Source organism: Podarcis erhardii, assembly GCF_964252035.2.
Source record: "Podarcis erhardii genome assembly, chromosome: 5".
Taxonomy (NCBI): domain Eukaryota; kingdom Metazoa; phylum Chordata; class Lepidosauria; order Squamata; family Lacertidae; genus Podarcis; species Podarcis erhardii.
This window is the reverse complement of record NC_138509.1, coordinates 47,632,299-47,640,231: the sequence shown is the minus strand read 5'-3', so window position 1 is coordinate 47,640,231 and position 7,933 is coordinate 47,632,299. Positions and strand designations below refer to the sequence as shown.

Here is a 7,933-nt window from a genome sequence, read left to right as displayed (position 1 = left end):
GCTTTGGAGCAGCACTGTTTGAAAAGCATTGTGGGAAATGAAAAAAGGCCACAGCCATCAAGGGCACTTTGCCAAGGGCCATGCGAAGCTTGATCTGCCAAATCTTTCTGTGATTGTTTTCTTTCATTTTAATCCTTTCTAGTGTTTTGCTTCAGTCAATACTGACAGTTGTTTCTCCTGGGTTTGAGAACTTGACTTTAGGTTTCAGTCCTCCCATCACTACAGTAAGCAGAACACTAGTCAAAGAAGGGGAAACAGGGGATGCATTTAGATTCTATTAAACAGAAGCAAAGAGTACCAGCCAAACATTAGGATTAGTGATTAGTCTTTCCTTTTGTTCATTAGAATCTAGATTGATCCTCTATACTGCTCCCCTTAACTAGCATTTTGCTTACTGTTCTGATGGGAAGACTGGAATCTAAAGTCAAGTTCTCTAATTTGACTTGGTTTTCTGCTGCCTATCATGTTTATGCCTTTTTTGATGTTGCTGTAACAGCAAAATGATTTGCATCTCAGTGAAGTTTCTTGTCACTGAAACAACTGAATGTTTTAAGGAATACTTCAGTAGGTTATGATAAAAGTATCTCTTGTTAAAGTGGTGAAACTTTAATATCGAGAGTAACAATTCGCCATGTTCTTTTCAGTTTAGCCTTGTTTTGTTTCTCCTGTGCCTTTATGATGTATGTCACTGTGATTAGGAAGAGTCTGTACACAACTCCATTGAGCCCAGCAGCAAGGGCAATTGAGCCCAGCAGCAAGTAAATTGATACAGAAGACTTCATAAAAGGTGCTTTGTTATGACCACTCTTGGAACCATAGACTACATCAAAATTGGAAGAGTTCTACCATGGAAGCGTATATAGTGTTTCTTATATATTTACTTTTCTCGCATCAGTAGGTTTGAGCGTTTGACTTCAGAAAAGGGCAACCAAAATTATCAAGGGAATGGAGCAACTCCCCAATGAGGAAAGGTACAAAATTTGGGACTTTTTGGTATAGAGAACAGGTAAGAGACAACATGATAGAAGTGTATAAAATTATGGGAAAGTGAACAAAGATCCCCCCCCCACGCCTCACAACATCAGAATGACCTTTCTTGGGATGGTTTGCAAACCTTTGGTAACAACTATGCCGTAGACTGATAAGCACAATCTCCAGGTTTAAGACAACAATATTCAGAATGGAGATGGAGAAGCTCTTTGTGATATTTTGTGTATTTTCTGGGTGGTAGCAAATGGTGGTGTTGAGTGGGGAAAGGTAGGAAATTGCTTTTATTAGTGCCCTGTTGCTTGAAAATTGTGGACTTGTAGAGCTGGGTCTGCTTTGCACATACTCTGGTCTGTCCAATACAGTTTCAGAGTTCTTTGCTGCCTGTATTTTCCTCACATAAAAAACATAGATTTGAGTATGCTGCTTTTGAGTATGCCTCTGATGAGACCATCCAACCTAATTAGAGTGGAGATTTTCCTCTTCAGATCTCCAGTCTACAAACTCTTCCATCATGCTTCCACCTGCCTTTTGGCACTTACGGTAACCAGCCTGATGATTGAGTTCTGATATACTTTGAAGTTTGCTCACTATTTTGTAATGTTTTAGTTGACCACAATAAAGACATGCTGCTGTTGCTTTTCATATTTTTTTCCTAATGAACTCACACTGCTACCTAAAATTTTTGGTGTTTCCATAGCATTCTGAGTTTTCCCTAACTTGTGTCAACCAGCATTTTAATTATCTGGAAAAAAATACATTTTAAATCTGACAACAGCATTTTCTGCACATTGGCAAGTTTTGATAGTTTATTGATTTCTAACTTTTTTTATTCCATCAGCACCATACTAATAAATCCATCTTCCTATTTGCACTTTGAAACAAGAACTGCAAATATTCTCATATTGTTGTCTTAAACATTTTTAAAAATAATTGACCTTGAGATTGTTCATGTTGGTAGAGCACTGTCTAGGAGAAAAAAACCTAGATTCTCCAGCCTATGTGAATGTTTACAAATATGAGAAAATCTTTTCACAAACACACAATTCAGACCTTTAAACTCGTGTTTTGAAAGCAAGCCACTCTCGCTTCAAGAGTTTTGGAAAGAAGTTTTGAAAATTCTTAAATTATTTAATTTTTCATCATGTAATTAACTTGCTGCTTCTGTTATGATCTCTTAGGAGGCAGAAACCACAGAAGTGGGTTAATTTCAGTTCACATTGATGGTGTTATATAAATGAATTATAAGCATTTGCATTATGTCCCATAGACTATAGGGGGAATTCAAATGATTAACTTTCTCTAGTTAATTTGTTGCTAGGCTTATACAGCTAAGCAGAGAAAGAAAACCCTATCATTTCCATGTTGCCATTTCCATGCTACAGGTGTACACCAAATACAAGATTCAATTTGGTTCCTGATTTGGTAATTCAGCTCAAAAATCAAGTTGGAGCTTTGAAACTGGTGAATCACCTATAACTACGTGTTTAGCAGAACTGTATGAAATTCGCAAGCATGGAAGCCCCTAATGTGGGTATGGATCCTGCCAAGTTTCAAACAGACAGATGCAGGGGTTTTTTTTTCTAGGTAAAGGGACCCCTGACCATTAGGTCCAGTCGTGGCTGACTCTGGGGTTGCGGCGCTCATCTCACTTTATTGGCCGAGGGAGCCGGCGCACAGTTTCCGTTTCATGTGGCCAGCATGACTAAGCTGATTCTGGAGAACCAGAGCAGCGCACGGAAACGCCGTTTACCTTCCCGCCGGAGCGGTACCTATTTATCTACTTGCACTTTGACGTGCTTTCAAACTGCTAGGTGGGCAGGAGCAGGGACCGAGCAATGGGAGTTCACCCCGTCGCAGGGATTCAAACCGCCAACCTTCTGATCGGCAAGTCCTAGGCTCTGTGGTTTAACCTGTGTCCCGTGTTTAGCAGAACTGTATGAAATTCGCAAGCATGGAAGCCCCTAATGTGGGTATGGATCCTGCCAAGTTTCAAACAGATAGATGCAGTTTTTTTTTCTTCTAGTTGCCTTTTAAAGTTGACTTTTGGATAGAAGGACCATGGAAAGAACTTGCTTCTCTCCCCCTGTGCTTTTGTATGCTAAGGGCATGCACCACAGAGGTGACCCTGGGTAAGCAACTCATAATATTTCAGAAGAAGGTTGGACAGTATTCCTTTCCACATGATTTTCTATGCAGTTTGCTGTATTCTATCTGTGTGACCTGTGAGTCACACATTCTCTCTCCCTGCCTCCACCCACAAGTGTGTGTGTTGGGAGTAGCGCATACTGCACAACTGCTTGCTCCTAAAGCCCACACAGCACCAGCTCCTTGCTCTTTCAGGCAAAGAGCAAGTTGTCCTTGTGCCACAACAAGAGACTACTGTGCCCTGCCTTTCTCCCTCTGCATTGAGGTTTTTCTCTGAGATGGTCCATTGGGGTTTCCATTAAGAGCAATGGGAGAGGAGGCACGACCAATTCTTGTCCCCATCCCCAGCTACTTCCCCTAGCCGCCTGAAGCTTATGGTCATCTAGCTGGCTGGTGCCACCTATAACCAAATTATGGCGCCATCCCCTCTTTGTACCAGCAATTGGGGAGAAAGTGCTGGGTGAGTTTGACACATTGAGATTCAGTGGAACTCAACAAATCTGATTGACTTGTGGGACTGGTGTCAGCCACTCACTGAACATGCAGTGAGCGACCAGTCATGGACAATAGTAGAGGGGTAATAACTTCACTCCTCAAATCTTTATATAGAGTGCAAGCCAGAAACACATGTGCCACTGACTCAATACTGCCATCTCCACATGGACATAACCATTTTTCCAGCGGAATCTTTTTGAAATCGACCCTCAAGTACAGCCAAAGCCAGTTTATTTAATCTTGTGGAAGTGAAAGTGCGTCTGTATTTTGGAATTGTTAAATTTTGCAAATAGGGTGCCAGAGTTTCAAAATGACTAGGTGGAAAATTATCATACCATGGACAAAAGTTCCTTATCGTGGCCAAATTATTCTGTCACTCAGTATCATAGAGGCGCTGTCTAATTAAATTATTTGCTTTATTGAAGCCCAGTTTAAAGAATCTGTTCAAATCTTCTTGTTCTGTACAGCTACTAAAAGCATGAAAGCCTTAATATGGCAACCCTAACACCAAGACCTACACAACTCTCCCAGATCAATGAAACAAACTGGACAGAGTAGCTTATGTTTTGAAGAGTGTAGTTGTAGGTGGTGTGTCAATAACAACATAGCACCTCTCTGACATCCTGTTTCCCTGATAGAACAGTGCTGTTTAAGAGCCATTGTAAAAGTGACAAAATATTGAGCCATCAATTTGAAACCTGCGGTTTTGCTAAACACAAGATCTATATTGGTGTTTCTGAAACCTGTGGTTTTTAATGTAGTAAATACATATGACCGTATAGCTTCCCCAATGAAATCGATAAGAATAGTCAGACAGAAAGGAAGCCAACTGGAAACTGCAGTGCTCATTTCTTATTTGGCTCAAAAGCATTTTCTTAAATAGATTTTGCAGGTTTTGATAAAACCCTCTTGCAGTTTTGTTGAACTCATATTTTTTTTATTCTGTGTAGGCAAATCATTCAATTGGATATCAACTTATTTTAATAATCAGGAAGGATCAGCAGTTGAAAAAGTAGAAATTGCCTTGAAAAAGTTTTTAAAACTAGTATTTTCTTTCTTATATGGCTCTGTACAGTCTAACAAATATCTTTCACCAGTATGAACATTTCATCTTCAATTTGTAATCAGTGCTACAAGGCAATAGAGTTGGAATAAGCACCTATGGGTGTACTAAGTGCAATGGAATTTCTTAAAATAGCTCACTTTCTGGATAGCAATTGTCACTGAAGACTTGCTGTATAAATACACTTGTTTATGTCTGGAAGCCTCCTATACAGGGCTTTCGATGCACAGAAGTATGGGCTATATAAGCATAAGGCAATTATAGGAATTCATGGATGCTACTGGTGACTATTATTCATGTTCTGTCTCCACTGTTAGAGGCAATATGCCTCTGAATATCAGTTGCTGGGAATCAACAGAGGGAGGAACACATGTGCATTCAATTCCTGCTTGCATGCTTAATGGAGGTATCTAATGGGCTATTGTGAGAACAGCATTCTGGACTATATGGGCAAGAAAGTAGGTTTATAATCAGACCTCTGTCACAAGATGTTTAAGAAAAGCCTTGTGGAATGTCATTTACAGGTGAACATTGCAGGTAAAGGGGATTACACATAGACTGGTTTCAATTCTGATGCCATGATTTTTACTCAAAGGTTTGGATCCTAAGATCTGCTGACTTTCATGGAAGGAAGCTCTCCTGAACTACCCTTGCCCAAGTCACCTGGGACCCATGAAAATCCCCCAAGGGTGAGTGCACCTTGCCACCCTGTAATGTGGATGGGACATAGGGGCTTCAGGGAGAGGAGAGGGCATGAAAATTTCCTTCCATGAATTTATTTAACATATCTTGGGATCCAGTCCCATATGCACAATAAAAGAAGTAGCATTTCAGTGCTAATGTATAACTGCTTTTTTAAATACAAACTTGGTAACTGTATTTGGGCATGCAAATTAGCATGTGGTGTTCCGCCACAAGCACAATGTGAACTTGCAATTCATACAGAACAGCCTTTCAGGATACTAGTGGTGCCTTTTCTTTGAGAAGACAGCTTCTGTCTAGACTTCTAGACAGCATAATTTTTACCATCCCTTGTATTAATGTCTATAAAATTTATAGAACAAATTAAATTTTTAGCAGATGGCTTCCCAGAGACAGTTGTATGTGATTCTTAGTTTAGATCTGATTTTTCTTCCTCCCAGAAAGGTTGACATTGCACATATAATTCTTGTTTCAACATTTTCAGAAAGCAGATGATATCTAGTTGCTTTTCATCAGTCTGTGACAGATTGTACTGATGTGCTGATGCCCAGCTGTCTCTGGCCTTGACAGTCTGAGAATGCCATTTATAATCAAGCAAAATATGGTAACTTGATATTTCAAACCTGTAATGAAACAGCAGGTCACAGAATGTGTAGAATTAGATATAATTTTATGCACCTTTCAAGTATATTTAGTGTTGCTCAGATATGCCAAGTTTCCATTATCTGATTTTGCTTTCTCTATGCCCTAGGAGGTTTTGTCTGTCGAAGAGAAGGGGAGTGTCTGGTGAGAGGGATCCTCATTGTTTATATCTAATTTTTCACAAAATATGTTAACACAGCTTGCTTTCCATCTTCCTTAAAAATTGACTTGCAAAATGTCTAAGCCTAAGCCTGTTTGAAACAATTCCAATAGTTTATAAAAATCATAGCATGTTGTTTACTGTGCAGTGACCTCCTTTAGAAGGATTTGGTACCCCAGGTGTCTGGTATGCTCAGCAAATCACTTTTCAGCTGATACATAAAGCAACATAAAGCAACTTGAAGGCCAGCATAATAAATGGACTCAAGGACATTTCATGTCATTATCTTTCTTTTTATAGCTTGAGGATGTGGACATGGCTTGGATCAGTCAGGTGACCACCTGCACTCTGGACAATTGCACTTCTTAGCTGATAACTAGCAGAGAGGGGGAAACTGGCTGGACCAGAAAGGTGATTAAAGCCTCCTTGCAGGAGGGGATGGTCCCTGCCTGCTTGAAGGAAGCAGTGGTAAAACCACTCCTCAAGAAACCCTCATTGGAGTAGGAAAATCTAAGTAACTGCCGGCCAGTTGCCAGTCTCCCTTCCCTTCCTAACTGATGGTTGTAGGCCAGTTCCAGGTGCTCTTGAAAGAAATTGATTTTCTAGATCCATTTCAATCTGGGTTTTAGGCCCAGTTTTGGGACAGAAACTGCTTTGGTCACCCTGTATGATAACTTCTGTCTGGAGAGGGACAGGAGAAATGTGTCCCTGTTAGTTGGCCTTGACCTCTCAACAGGTATCCTTCTGGAGTAGTTATCCAAGTTGGGGGTGCGTGACACTGCTTTGCAGTGGTTCCAGTCCTACTTAGTTTCCAGATAGCGATGCTTTTGGCCCTGTGTGGGGTTCCTCAGGGTTCAATTTTATCCCCCATGCCGTTTGACACCTACATGAAACTTCTGAGTGGGTTCATCCAGATTTTGGAGTATGTGGTCAGCAATATGCTAATGGCACACAGTTTAACTTCTCTTTTACATCTGCAGGTGAGGCAGTGGATGTGCTGCACCATTGTCTTGCTTTGGCGATGGACTGGATGAGAGCCAGCAAAATGAAGCTTAATCCAGAAAAGTTTGGAAATACCAGCTGGTGCAGAATTCAGAGGCCATGTTGCTCACTGGGAGCAGATGATCTGAGCATATAACACTGATTATGACCAAACTGCACTGGCTGCCAGTCAGTTTCCAGGTCTAATTCAACATGCTTGTTTTGACTTACAAAGCTTCAAACGGCTCAGAACCACAATACCATATGAACCGATATGGACTCTTTGGTCATCATCTGAGGCCCTTCTTCAGTCTCCCTCGCTAAAAGAGGCCTGGAAGCGGGTATCATGAGAATGGGCCTTTTCTGTAGTGTCTCCCCATTTGTGGAATGCTCGCCTGGTGCCTTTGCTACATATCTTTAGGCTCCAGGCAAAAACATTCCCATTCTCCTAGGATTTTGGCTAATTAAACAATGTATGGTCCTTTACCTTTAATTGTTGTTACCATATTATGAACTTTTGCATTTTTATATTGTAAAATAGATGAAGGGTGGTATAGAAATGTAATAAAAAATAAAAAGCATAATGTCAAAATAAAGTTTCTGTATAGTTCCTGCCCCTCCCAATTGTGCTATAAATACAAACACAGAAATTCTCTACAATTACTGTTGTACATTATATACACCCGTCACTATGATTTATGCCTGGAGCATGTGTTACAACTTTATCTTTATATTATACTGTCATTTTAGCCTCT

General features: G+C 40.4%; 1 long non-coding RNA gene across 1 annotated transcript; it reads left to right on the top strand.

Annotated features, from left to right (window-relative positions):
• Positions 1 to 3,001: 3,001 nt before the first annotated feature.
• LOC309343330 lies at positions 3,002 to 7,659 on the top strand. Its single transcript, XR_014157246.1, has 3 exons — positions 3,002 to 3,119; positions 6,147 to 6,181; positions 7,178 to 7,659. It is a non-coding gene; the product is annotated as an uncharacterized lncRNA (long non-coding RNA).
• Positions 7,660 to 7,933: the final 274 nt, after the last annotated feature.